Source organism: Lathyrus oleraceus, chromosome 7 (genome assembly GCF_024323335.1).
Source record: "Lathyrus oleraceus cultivar Zhongwan6 chromosome 7, CAAS_Psat_ZW6_1.0, whole genome shotgun sequence".
Taxonomy (NCBI): Eukaryota; Viridiplantae; Streptophyta; class Magnoliopsida; order Fabales; family Fabaceae; genus Lathyrus; species Lathyrus oleraceus.
The window spans coordinates 287,420,368-287,434,494 of NC_066585.1; the positions used below are offsets into that span (position 1 = coordinate 287,420,368).

The following is a 14,127-nucleotide window of genomic DNA, read 5'->3' on the forward strand; positions in this document are numbered from 1 at the left end:
GAGGACTTCGTGTCCTATTCCCAAGCCGTGTATTTAGCCATGCTGAAGACTCGTAGGGAACGGAATGCAGTTACCAAGGCTATTATAAATAGCCATCTCCTCTCTTTGCCGAAAGGAGAGTTTTTGCACGCTCAGTTTTGCGGAAGCTCTGCCAAATTTTCCTTTCACGCCTTTGCTTATTTTTCTTCCTTTCCAGCATTGTTCATTTTATTTATTTCTTTTGCAAGCTTTACTTTCTCTTTTCCCTTGCAATTTATCTTTCCCGTTTTTAGCTTTTAGATATTTTTCGCGTAATAGTTTCTACACCGGAAACTACTGTGCAACTTTATACCGGATTTAACCTTACGTTATATTCGAGTTTTATTTCCTTGATTTATTTTACTGCTTAATTGAAGAATCGAAGAACAAATCCTACCGGCTTGTGGTGGAGTGTTCAAGACCATTGTATTACGCATTCAGGTTCTTTAATTGTTATTTAATTTTTAATGTTTTATTCTATTGTTTATTCATATTGCCTGCCTGGAATGAGTCTGTTTATGCATGATATAAATTCTTGTTTATTTAGCATGTCTGGCTAATTTGCCTAGGTATCGGTATGTAAAGTAAGCAGAATAAGGGATCGAGACTGAGTCGGTCTATCTAAACTTAAAATCAAAATCAATCTTTTTATGGTCTCAACTTACAGGTTTAATAACAAGATTTTTTACAAAAGTAAAAGACATAAAGAAGTTAAAATCAATAGAGCGAGAGTTTGAGATTTTAACTGGACAGTGTAAGTTAGGCATTAATGCTAGATCAGGGCGAGAGCAAGTTTTAGAGTTAATTAAATTCTGACCTTTTCCAAAAAGTATTTTTAAAGATTGAATGTGAGGACGAGAGTTAAGCATTTGGATTTAATTATATAACCTAAGTCAACAGAGCGAGAGTTTGAGATAAGGGTGTTTAAAACGGTCAGTATTTTCTTAAAAAGAGTTTCTGCAACTTTATTGTTTTCAAAATATGGTTTTTGACTTAATTATAAGTGACAGCAACATTAATATAAAATCATGGTTTATTCAACAGAGCGAGAGTTTGAGATAGAACCTTTAACCAATAAAGTTAACCGAAACGATTCATTTTAAAACCAAGAAACCGACAAAGACTTGATTCCCTAGTTTTGACGAATTACATACCGATATCCGTTTTATTAATATTTAATCTAGACATTAGTTTAGCTCTTAGTTTTTCCCCAAACAATCAAACATCTTCACCTTAGATTTACGTAGTAACTTTAGATAACGGTATATCGATTCATAAGTCCCTGTGGGATCGATATCTTTTAAAACTACGCGATAGAACTGTGCACTTGCAGTTTGTATCCCATTCTCGACTCACCCAGTCGAGCGATCAAGTTTTTGGCGCCGTTGCCGGGGACTTTTATTCAATCGATATCGTAACTCTTCCGTTACGCTGTAGAGACTAAGGTTTCTTTTTCTTCTATTTTCTTTCTTTCGTTGATTTGTATGCCACGCACTCGCTCTCAAGGCGAACCGCTCTATTTACGAATCAACGATATCGAACTATATCTCCGAGTCTTACGACGAATTCGGGAATATCGTGCTGAAAACAATCTCCCTCCTATAGACCTTCCTGATCTCAAAGATTTTCCTTCTTTAACCGAGATGGCAGAACCAGCTCGTGCTCTTAGAGATTACGCCGCTCCATCGCAAGATGAACCGCATTCAAGTATTGCTCCGCCCGCAATCGAAGCAAACAACTTTGAAATTAAACCTTCGTTGTTGCAGGCTGTGCAACAGAACCAATTCTCTGGAAATCTTACCGAAGATCCAAACCTTCATTTATCCGTATTTGTCCAATACGCTGATACTGTTAAAGCTCATGGTGTCACTTCAGAGGCAATTCGACTTCGTCTTTTTCCTTTCTCATTAAGAGATAGCGCTAGAAGATGGCTTCAATCTCTTCCTTCCAACTCAGTCACCACATGGAACGAGTTGAAGAAAGTTTTTCTTGCCCGATATTTTCCACCAAGCAAAACAGCTATGTTAAGAGCCCAGATAAACGGATTTAAACAGAAAGACAACGAGTCTCTTTTCGAAGCATGGGAAAGATACAAAGACATGATGAGACTTTGCCCACACCATGGTTTGGAAGACTGGTTAGTAATTCACACATTTTATAATGGTCTCTTATACAACACAAGGTTAACAATAGACGCCGCTGCAGGTGGTGCACTAATGAACAAACCTTACGCTGATGCTTACCAGCTTATCGAGAGCATGGCCCAAAACCACTATCAGTGGGGAACCGAACGAACAACAGTGGAAAAACCTCAACCGAAAACTGGCATGTACGAGATAAGTAACCTTGATCACGTCAATGCAAAAGTGGATGCTTTGGTCCAGAAGATTGAAAGTTTAAACGTATCACCTCCAGCAGCCGTGGTTGCTATAACTCAGAATTGCGAGGTCTGTGGAATCCAAGGCCACACTCCTGCGGAATGTCAACTCTTGACTGGAATCCAAACAGAGCAAGTAAACTATGCTCAAGGAAGCCCCTATTCGAATACCTATAATCCAAATTGGAAGAACCATCCAAACTTCTCATATAAGAGTAATAATGCTTTATACGCACCTGGACAGTCTCCAAATCAAGCCCCATCTATACCTCCAGGATATCAGAAACCGAATCCTAACAATAATACCCCTAGAAAATCCAACTTGGAAATCATGATGGAAAACTTTATAGCTTCCCAACAACAAACCAATAAAGATTTCTTAAACCAGAACATACACACTGGCGAACAACTTAAACAACTAGCAAGCAAAGTAGATGCCTTGGCTACCCATAACAAAATGCTGGAAACGCAAATATCTCAAGTAGCTCAACAACAAGCACCTACCGCTGCACCAACTGGTACATTCCCTGGACAGCCCCAACCCAATCCGAGAAGCCAAGCTCATGCAATTATATTGAAAAGTGGAACGGAAGTGGAAGGACCGTCTGACCCAAGGATAGAAAACCAAAACCCTGAGAAATCCACTGAGGAAAGTGAACCTAAGGAAAAGGAAGAGAGTAATAAGGAAACCCTAGAAAAGAAGGAACCTTATGTACCTCCACCACCTTACAAACCACCTATACCTTACCCTCAAAGGCTTGTTAAAACCAAAGATGCAGGCCAATTTAGAAAATTTGTTGATCTCCTTAAACAATTAAACGTTACAATTCCGTTTACCGAAGCTATTACGCAGATGCCCTCATATGCTAAATTCTTAAAAGAAATTCTTTCTAATAAGAGGAAACTTGAGGATAGCGAAACCGTTACACTCCCTGCCGAATGTAGCGCTATAATCCAAAACATGCCCCCTAAACTCAAGGATCCGGGTAGCTTCTCTATACCCTGTCACATAGGAAAATTTGTCATCGACAAAGCCTTATGCGATTTAGGAGCCGGAATTAGCGTTATGCCCTTATCCATATGTAAGAAACTGGAGATGGGAGAATTAAGACCGACCAAAATGTCTGTGCAATTAGCAGATCGTTCCATCAAATATCCTGTAGGAATCCTTGAAAACGTTCCCGTACGCATAGGTCAGTTTTACATTCCCACTGACTTCACAATTATGGACATTAGAGAAGATGATACGACACCTATTATACTAGGAAGACCATTCTTAGCAACTGCCGGTGCAATCATAGACGTAAAACGAGGACGACTCACCTTCGAAGTAGGTGAAGAAAAAATTGAATTCATTCTTTCCCAATTCTTGAAAGCACCTGCAATAGAAGATACATGTTACTTCATGGATATCATCGATGAATGCATAAAAGAAGCAGAGTCAGGAGAAGACAAACCATCAGACTATCTTTTAGAGGACAAATCTAAACAATGCCTAGCAATAACACCAGATCCTACGCAGTGTCTTAACAAACCAACCCCTGATTTGAAAACACTTCCCAAAAATCTGAGATATGAATTCCTAGACTTAGAACTTGAACGACCTGTGATAGTTAATGCAGATCTAGGAAGACTCGAAACAGAAAAACTCCTACATATCTTAAGAAAATATCCAACTGCACTAGGATACCACATCACCGATCTTAAAGGAATAAGCCCTTCTATTTGTATGCACCGCATCATGTTAGAAGAAGACTGTAAAACCTCTAGGGAACACCAGAGAAGACTAAATCCGATCCTAAGTGAGGTAGTAAAGAAAGAAATAACCAAGTTATTAGAAGCAGGTATTATATATCCTATATCTGATAGCAAATGGGTTAGTCCTGTACACGTTGTACCCAAGAAAGGAGGCATAACCGTTATTGAAAACGAAAAAGGAGAAACTATAACTAAACGAATCGAATCGGGATGGAGAATGTGCATTGATTATAGGAAACTAAACAAAGCAACCCGAAAAGATCATTTCCCTTTACCATTCATTGACCAAATGTTAGAACGATTAGCTGAACATTCACATTTCTGTTATTTAGACGGTTATTCAGGCTTCTTTCAAATACCAATTCACCCTGATGACCAAGAAAAGACAACATTCACATGCCCTTTTGGTACCTTCGCGTATAGACGAATGCCGTTTGGTCTGTGTAATGCCCCTGCAACTTTTCAAAGATGCATGATGGCAATATTCGCCGACTTTCTCGAAAACATCATGGAAGTATTCATGGATGACTTTTCTGTATACGGACAAAGTTTCGAAGAATGCCTTGAAAACCTGGAAAGAGTTCTGGAGCGATGTGTAAAAGTAAACTTAGTACTTAATTGGGAAAAGTGCCACTTTATGGTACAAGAAGGAATTGTTTTAGGACACATTATCTCGAACAGAGGAATTGAAGTAGACAAAGCCAAAATAGAGGTAATCAAAAATCTTCAACCCCCAAGAACCGTGAGAGAAGTACGAAGCTTTTTAGGACACGCCGGTTTTTACCGACGATTCATCAAAGACTTCTCTAAGATAACTAAACCCTTAACCGGACTGTTGATGAAAGATGCTGAATTCATATTCGACGATAACTGTTTAAAAGCATTTCAAACTCTTAAACAAGCATTGATCTCCGCACCCATTATGCAGACACCAGACTGGAATGAACCATTCGAAATAATGTGCGATGCCAGTGATTATGCTGTAGGTGCTGTTTTAGGACAAAGAAAGGATAAAAAGCTTCACGTTATATATTACGCTAGCAGAACCCTGGATGAAGCGCAGATGAATTATGCCACAACCGAGAAAGAACTCCTAGCAGTGGTATTTGCGCTAGATAAATTTCGTTCTTACTTGGTAGGAGCCAAAATAATAGTTTACACTGATCACGCTGCTATCAGGTACCTTTTAACAAAAAAGGATGCTAAACCTAGACTCCTAAGATGGATCCTGTTACTACAAGAATTCGACTTAGAAATCAAGGACAAGAAAGGAACTGAAAACGTAGTAGCAGACCACCTCTCTAGACTTGAGAACCTTGAACCAGAAAGAACATCCATTAATGATGATTTCTCGTATGATAAACTCATAGCTACTTTGGAAGAGAACAACTCCGACATGCAAGTAGAAACCACCTTAGCTATATCTGTCATACCATGGTACGCTGATCTAGTCAATTATTTAGCTGCCGGAATAGTTCCACCTACTTTATCTTACCAGCAGAAGAAACGATTCTTCCACGACATAAAACACTATTACTGGGATGATCCCTTACTTTTCAAAAGAGGCCCCGATGGTATTTTCCGTCGATGTATACCCGAAGAAGAGGTAGAAAATATAATCCAACACTGTCACTCTGCGCCTTATGGTGGTCACACAAGTACATCCAAGACCTGCTCTAAAATCCTACAAGCTGGCTTTTATTGGCCAACTATATGGAAGGACGTACATGCGGCTATTAAGGAGTGTGACAGATGTCAACGCACGGGAAACATATCTAGATGTGACGAGATGCCACAAAAAGGTATTTTGGAAGTAGAGATTTTTGACGTATGGGGGATAGACTTCATGGGACCTTTCCCATCCTCTTTCGGTAACAAATACATACTCGTGGCAGTTGACTACGTATCAAAATGGATCGAAGCTATAGCTTCTCCAACAAATGACACCCGAGTAGTAACTAGACTCTTTAAAAATATAATATTTCCGAGATTTGGCATCCCAAGAATAGTAGTCAGTGATGGTGGATCACACTTTATATCCAAGGTACTCGAAAAACTACTACTTAAATATGGAGTGAGACATAGGATAGCAACACCTTACCACCCTCAAACCAGTGGACAAGTGGAAGTATCTAACAGAGAAATCAAGCAAATACTAGAAAAAACGGTCGCCACTTCAAGGAAAGATTGGTCATTGAAATTACCAGAAGCTTTATGGGCATACCGAACTGCTTATAAAACTCCCATAGGGACGACCCCATTTAAGCTCATTTATGGAAAATCCTGTCACCTCCCGGTAGAATTAGAACATAAAGCCTATTGGGCTATTAGAAATTTAAATTTGAATTATAAAGCCGCCGGTGAAAAGAGAATCCTTGACATAAACGAATTAGAGGAACTCAGAAGAGACGCCTATGAAAATGCCAAAATCTATAAAGAAAGAACAAAACAATGGCATGACAAGCGTATATCAAGGAAAGTCTTCAAGCAAGGCGACGCAGTACTTTTATTTAACTCTAGACTAAAGTTATTCCCGGGAAAACTACGATCCAGATGGTCAGGACCTTTTCATATCACTAAAATCTTTCCCAGTGGAGCGGTAGAAATAAAAGGACAATCTACAGAACCGTTCACCGTAAACGGGCAACGTCTGAAACATTATCACTATGCGGAAACCAACGAGGATTCGCAAATTCTACACTTAGACGAAACGCCCCCAGGACTCATAGACTATATTTAACAGTTTCTTTGTCGAGCTTGCGACATTTAAACAAAGCGCTTAGTGGGAGACAACCCACAAATTAATCTGTTATTTTATTATTCTATTATTATTATCATTTCCCTATTTTTCTCTTAATTATTTCTTTTAATTTCTATTTGGTATTCATTATTGATTTATTCAAAAAGAAAAAAAATATATATATATAATAATAATAATTCTTTTCTTCTTTCGGCATTTGGCCAAATCCTGGCTTAAACTCATGTTTCTTTTCTCTAGTTAACACTAACCAGATGGGACATTTTGATCGTATGGGTATCAAGTTCAGAGGAATGGCTCAGAAACGAAAGTTTGAAGAACTAGCCGCTAGAGAGATGCTACCTAGTTTATATGCTGATGATTGGGCTATGACTGCCCTTGGACTGAGACAGAGTGTCCTGTTTTTGCTGAATCAGATAGGATGGGAGACCTCCCCTATCCTGAGACATTTCACCACCTACCGGAGACTCACATTAGAATTCCTTAGTTCATTAATCTATCTACCTAGCCATGGAAAAGGAATTAGCAGAGGTTTTATCCAGTTCAGAATGTTCAATATGGAATACCAATTTAATATTAGAGACTTCACCAACCTTTTGGGTTTTCCTACCTCCTTTGATACATTCATTGTAAGCCAGGAAGAACTTTTTGAATATAGAGAGCTTGAACACTTTTGGGGTAAGCTGACTGGAAATGATGAGCCCGAAGAACATGAGTTTCTCTCTGGAAACATACATAACCCGGCTTTTCGCTATTTCCATAAGATCCTGACCCACACTTTATTTGGGAAGAAGCCAAATAGTACTTCAGTTTCACGTGATGAACTCTTCATCATATTTTGTGCTTCCCAGAACCGTCCAGTAAACGGTGCTACTTTTATGTTAGCTAATTTGGACCACCTTATCCAGGATGAGCGAGCACCCATTAGAATAGGCGGTTTGATCACTATGATAGGTAATGCTATTGGACTACGTCAGCCTATGCTTGACCTTAACCCTTTCTGTGGCATTACTACTATGAGTATACCCTTCCTCTTCAACACTATGTTTATAGCAAACATAGGGTCTGATGAGTTCGAGCTTATTATTGATAACCAGGTTCTCTGCCTATTCACCATGCCCGACCCTAGAACTAGTGTTCATAATCAAAGGAACTGGCTCTATAACCTGAATGAAACCCCAACTCCGGCTGGATCCACTGAATCCATCCAGGATTATGAGATTTGTGACGACTATGAGCACTATGTTGACCATATCTCTCTTGCTGAATCTGACCCTCAGACACCTTCCGGCTACTATGATATTGATCCTCCTCCTCAGCCTGCCCTGACCGAAGAATCAGTCATGCCTGATCTCCGGCATCATATGCCAGGAACAGATATTAAAACCGTCATTGAAGCCTTGATGTCAGAGCAAGACGCCCTCAGGGAAGATTTCCATAACTTGAGACTTGAAATCCTAGAATACATGAGCAGCACGGCAAGTCAGTTACGTATGTTACGGCGTCATGTTAACTCTTTTGCTCCTCCGGCCAGAGATCCGAAGATAGATGGAATTTAGTTATATTTCTTTCTAAGTTATTTAGTTTTAGGCTAGATTTTTTTCATTAATGTTGTTTGAATTCATGTTTATTTCTATTTCATTTCATTATTTTCCTTCCCTGTAATACATTATGATCATTTTTATTGAAGCTGTTTAATTAATTTTATTATGCAATGGCTATTATGCTCTACTGTTGTTACCTATTATTATTATTATACAAAGCAAGTAAGCGTGCACAATGCATTAAAATTGCATACTAAAAATGATCATAAGCAAAATGAAACATTAAAATACGCTACCAAAGTAACTCTGTGAAGCGCCACTGAAGCCTTGCCAAAAAGGAGGTGTGACGAGCGTCACAAACTCCATGACGAACGGCACGCAAAACGCCTGTTACGAACGTCACACCCCTGTGACGAGCGTAACACCCTTCAGACAAGTGAACGTTAAGGAGCCGTTGGAGACGAACGTTACACTTTAATTTTTTACATTCCCCATTCATTTTTCATTTACCACACTTAATTACTTTTCAACCACTTTTTCTTTCTACCTTCCAATCCTTCTCCTATAAATACCTACCAAAACTTCCTTCATTCACCACAAAACAATTCTCTCATATCAAATACACTTCTTTTCCTTTCCAAATCACCCCTTCAAAATTCATTCATCACAATGGCGGGAAATCAGAATTTCGGAAATATCATCTTCCGATCCGAAGATGAAAATTATCAAAGAGAGCAATTCGAGCGTTTCCAACAGCGACGCGTCGTTTCCACCAGGTACCCCGATTTAACTTGTTTACAACAATTGGGCTTACTCCAAGGTATCGAGTGGATGCTCCGTAAAGCCGATTTAACCTTCCTTTGCACCCATAACCAACCCACCTACCCTTCCCTAACCTTAGAATTCCTAAGTTCTTACGACTACACCACTCCCGCCGGTGAAGGTGAATTTCTAACCGGTACGGCAACCTTCCGTATGTTTAACACCGAGTACTCTCTAACCCAACGCCAATTGAGTGCCTTGCTACAATTTCCCACAGAAGGTCTGCTGCATGCCAGAATCCCTCCAACCTCAAACTGGAACACAATTCTAGTTTTCGATCTTTTTAAGAAAATTTCCGGTATAACTACCTACAACTGGGAAGAACTCCTTCTCTCCCACATCCATAACCCCACCATCCGTTATTTTCTCCGTATCCTGCAAAACACACTTTTTGGAAGACCAAACAACAGTAAGGTCAACTCAAAGGAGTTATTTTTCCTCTAGTGCGTTTTCGAATCGGATGCTCAGGTAAACGCCGCCTCTTTTCTCTTTCATCATATCCGCACCTTATGTGCTAGAGGCCGGCAACCCTTTATAATTGGTGGATTAATAACCTCCATAGCACTTGGCCTGAACCTAGGGGATAAACTCCAAACTTTAGAATCCCTACCTCCCCTGTCTATGGATATCAGCTATTGCCGCTCCAGCCGCCTGATTAAAAACAGAGTAGGCGGAGGCTATTATCTTATGGTGAACAACCAAGCAGTCCCGAGTGTTGTGCTACCCAATACCACCCTAACTGATGTCACAAACCCCGACCGCCACCTCTACGATCTTAGCGCTCCTGAAACCACCGAGCCTTCACAAACAAACCAGCAAACAGATGAGTTTGAAGAAATGGAACAAGGTGATCATCCGCCAACACAACAATCAGTCCCGCTAAACCCTTCCAGTAATGCAGCCGGCCCATCCTCCCAACGTCGTCGACGAAGAAGGCCTGCGACCAACGATGACATTATGGATGCTATCGATGGAATGCAGGCACAGAATACAGAGATGATGCAGATGATGCGTCAAATGCAACAACAACAGGATGCTCGGAATGCCATAACCGACCAGCGATTTACTGAGTTGTTTAGCAGGTTCGACAACTTAGACATACGTCAAAGATCACCAGGTCCAAGAACCAGAGGCGGAAGGCAGCCTTAGTTGTTATTTTCTTTTTCCTTTCCATCTTGTATTTCATTTCCTTAAAACATTGAGGACAATGTTTAGTTTAAGTATGGGGGGGAAACAATATTCTTTCCATTCTCATTTTTCAAATATGTACTCTCCCTTTCATTGTTATTTCCCTTTCTTTTTTTTTCCCTATATATAAAAATATATATATATATATATATATATATATATATATATATATATATATATATATATATATATATATATATATATATATATATATATATATATATATATATATATATATATATATATTTATTTTAAGTCAAGTTCCTAAGTGTGAAAATTTTCTATTATCTATTCCCCTCAATTTCCTGAGCCATAACAAAAATTTTAACACACCCAATAAGTATAAAGGTTGCTTACTTTATAAAACTTGAGTGAGATCAAAACAAAACCATTACCGTAACAACGCTCTGAGAACCTCAATATGTTAGATCAGGATAAGTACCTATTATACCAATTCCTTGAACTTTTAGTTCTATGGCAACCCCAAGTAGTTTATACAGAAGTCAGCACCATCTTAATAGCAAACTACGTGGAGAGCCGATGAATATAAGTGAATGATCCCCAAAGTAACCTAAAATATATAAATATATCAAGAAATACACTAATTAAATTAGGTGATCCTTACCAGATCATTTAATCTAAAGGTTGCAGATCATGCAAAAGCACAATACGAAAGATCCATTATGAGTTGGTTCAGTAGGAATCTGGTACTGAACTTGGTAGGGCGGACTACGGTCCGATCCCCCGCAATTTGCAATGGACTGAATAATGAAGTTATCCGACTTATGTACCAGAACTTCTAGCTAAAAGCGGATCATAATCACTAACCGGTTACTCCACTATGTGCGCGAAAAGATAAAGGGCTTAATGTGATTTCGCTAGAATGAAAACGGGTAAAATAAGACTAAAGGAACCAGGATAGCTATCATAGGGTACTTGAACTGATTTGCATAAGGTAAGGTTATCTAAGTTGTAACGGTAGTTGTTGATGTCAAGATTAAACTCAAATCCTCCTAAACAAAAATCCATTCGCAACCTAGTACGAATTGATGTGTGCTTTGAAATTTCATCTGGCTAAAACTTTTAACAAGTTCTATACTGAATTTTGCTTGAGGACAAGCAAAGATTTAAGTATGGGGGAGTTTGATAACATGAAATTATATCACATTTTAAGACTTAATTTAATTAGATTATATTATCATTTACTTTAATTTATCCCATTTTATCAGATATTATGCAGTATTTCTTTTCTATTTACATCAGGTACCCATTTTGAAGCAAAAGTGAAAAAGGGAAGAAAAGGAGGTGTAAAAAGCAATAAAAAGGAAACAAATAACCAAGACCAAGCCCAGCCCAAAAGAAAGCGCACGTTGCCCCTGTGACGGGCGTCACAAGGGTTGTGACGAGCGTCACGCGAAGTAGCCTTGTGACGGACGTCACACATGGTGTGACGAGCGTCACACCAGTCCACTAGCTTTTTGGCGCAAGTTACGCTCTCAGAAGAATGGAAGTAACGTTGAGGACTTCGTGTCCTATTCCCAAGCCGTGTATTTAGCCATGCTGAAGACTCGTAGGGAACGAAATGCAGTTACCAAGGCTATTATAAATAGCCATCTCCTCTCTTTGCCGAAAGGAGAGTTTTTGCACGCTCAGTTTTGCGGAAGCTCTGCCAAATTTTCCTTTCACGCCTTTGCTTATTTTCTTCCTTTCCAGCATTGTTCATTTTATTTATTTCTTTTGCAAGCTTTACTTTCTCTTTTCCCTTGCAATTTATCTTTCCCGTTTTTAGCTTTTAGATATTTTTCGCGTAATAGTTTCTACACCGGAAACTACTGTGCAACTTTATACCGGATTTAACCTTACGTTATATTCGAGTTTTATTTCCTTGATTTATTTTACTGCTTAATTGAAGAATCGAAGAACAAATCCTACCGGCTTGTGGTGGAGTGTTCAAGACCATTGTATTACGCATTCAGGTTCTTTAATTGTTATTTAATTTTTAATGTTTTATTCTATTGTTTATTCATATTGCCTGCCTGGAATGAGTCTGTTTATGCATGATATAAATTCTTGTTTATTTAGCATGTCTGGCTAATTTGCCTAGGTATCGGTATGTAAAGTAAGCAGAATAAGGGATCGAGACTGAGTCGGTCTATCTAAACTTAAAATCAAAATCAATCTTTTTATGGTCTCAACTTACAGGTTTAATAACAAGATTTTTTACAAAAGTAAAAGACATAAAGAAGTTAAAATCAATAGAGCGAGAGTTTGAGATTTTAACTGGACAGTGTAAGTTAGGCATTAATGCTAGATCAGGGCGAGAGCAAGTTTTAGAGTTAATTAAATTCTGACCTTTTCCAAAAAGTATTTTTAAAGATTGAATGTGAGGACGAGAGTTAAGCATTTGGATTTAATTATATAACCTAAGTCAACAGAGCGAGAGTTTGAGATAAGGGTGTTTAAAACGGTCAGTATTTTCTTAAAAAGAGTTTCTGCAACTTTATTGTTTTCAAAATATGGTTTTTGACTTAATTATAAGTGACAGCAACATTAATATAAAATCATGGTTTATTCAACAGAGCGAGAGTTTGAGATAGAACCTTTAACCAATAAAGTTAACCGAAACGATTCATTTTAAAACCAAGAAACCGACAAAGACTTGATTCCCTAGTTTTGACGAATTACATACCGATATCCGTTTTATTAATATTTAATCTAGACATTAGTTTAGCTCTTAGTTTTTCCCCAAACAATCAAACATCTTCACCTTAGATTTACGTAGTAACTTTAGATAACGGTATATCGATTCATAAGTCCCTGTGGGATCGATATCTTTTAAAACTACGCGATAGAACTGTGCACTTGCAGTTTGTATCCCATTCTCGACTCACCCAGTCGAGCGATCAAAAAGCTAGTAAGGAAAATACTCAGGTCACTCCCTAAGAGATTTGCTATGAAGGTGACAGCCATAGAAGAATCTCAAGACATCTTAAATATGAGAGTTCATGAGCTAATTGGATCCCTCCAAACATTTGAAATGGGAATATGTGATTAATCTGAAAAGAAAGCCAAAAGCATAGCCTTCATGTCAAACACTGAAGGGGAAGATGAGGAAGGTGGTCAAGAGATTGATGAAGATCATGCAAATGAGGTAGCAATGCTGGGAAGACAGTTCAACAGACTTATGAAAAAGATGGATGTAAGATCTAAGGCCAATGTCAAGAACATCGCATCTGACATCAGTAAATCCCACAATATTGGAAGAAGAACAAGGCAAAAGAAAAGCCCAAAGAAGGAAAAGGAGTTCAGTGCTATGAATGTGATGGATATGGTCACATTAGAACTGAATGTGGGACCTACCTCAAGAAACAGAAGAGGAGTCTTGCTGCCTCTTGGTCTGATGAAAGTGAAACAGAAGAAGCTACAAATCTTGTGACTGTATTGACAGGAAGATGGGGTTCTGATGAAGAGTCAAGTGATGATGAAGTAACCTTTGAAGAACTGGCCACTACCTACAGAGAATTGTGTCATAAAAGTGCAGAAGTGTGCAGACAAATTGAAAGCCAGAAGAAAGTGATAGCTCAGCTGGAGAATGAAAAAGGGGAACATGAGGAAACCATCTCCAAGTTGAAAACTGAAGTTGTACTCTTGAATTCCAAACT

General features: G+C 38.7%; 1 pseudogene; it reads right to left on the reverse strand.

Moving 5' to 3' along the window:
- Positions 1 to 2,046: 2,046 nt before the first annotated feature.
- LOC127109141 (uncharacterized) lies at positions 2,047 to 2,146 on the reverse strand (annotated as a pseudogene).
- Positions 2,147 to 14,127: the final 11,981 nt, after the last annotated feature.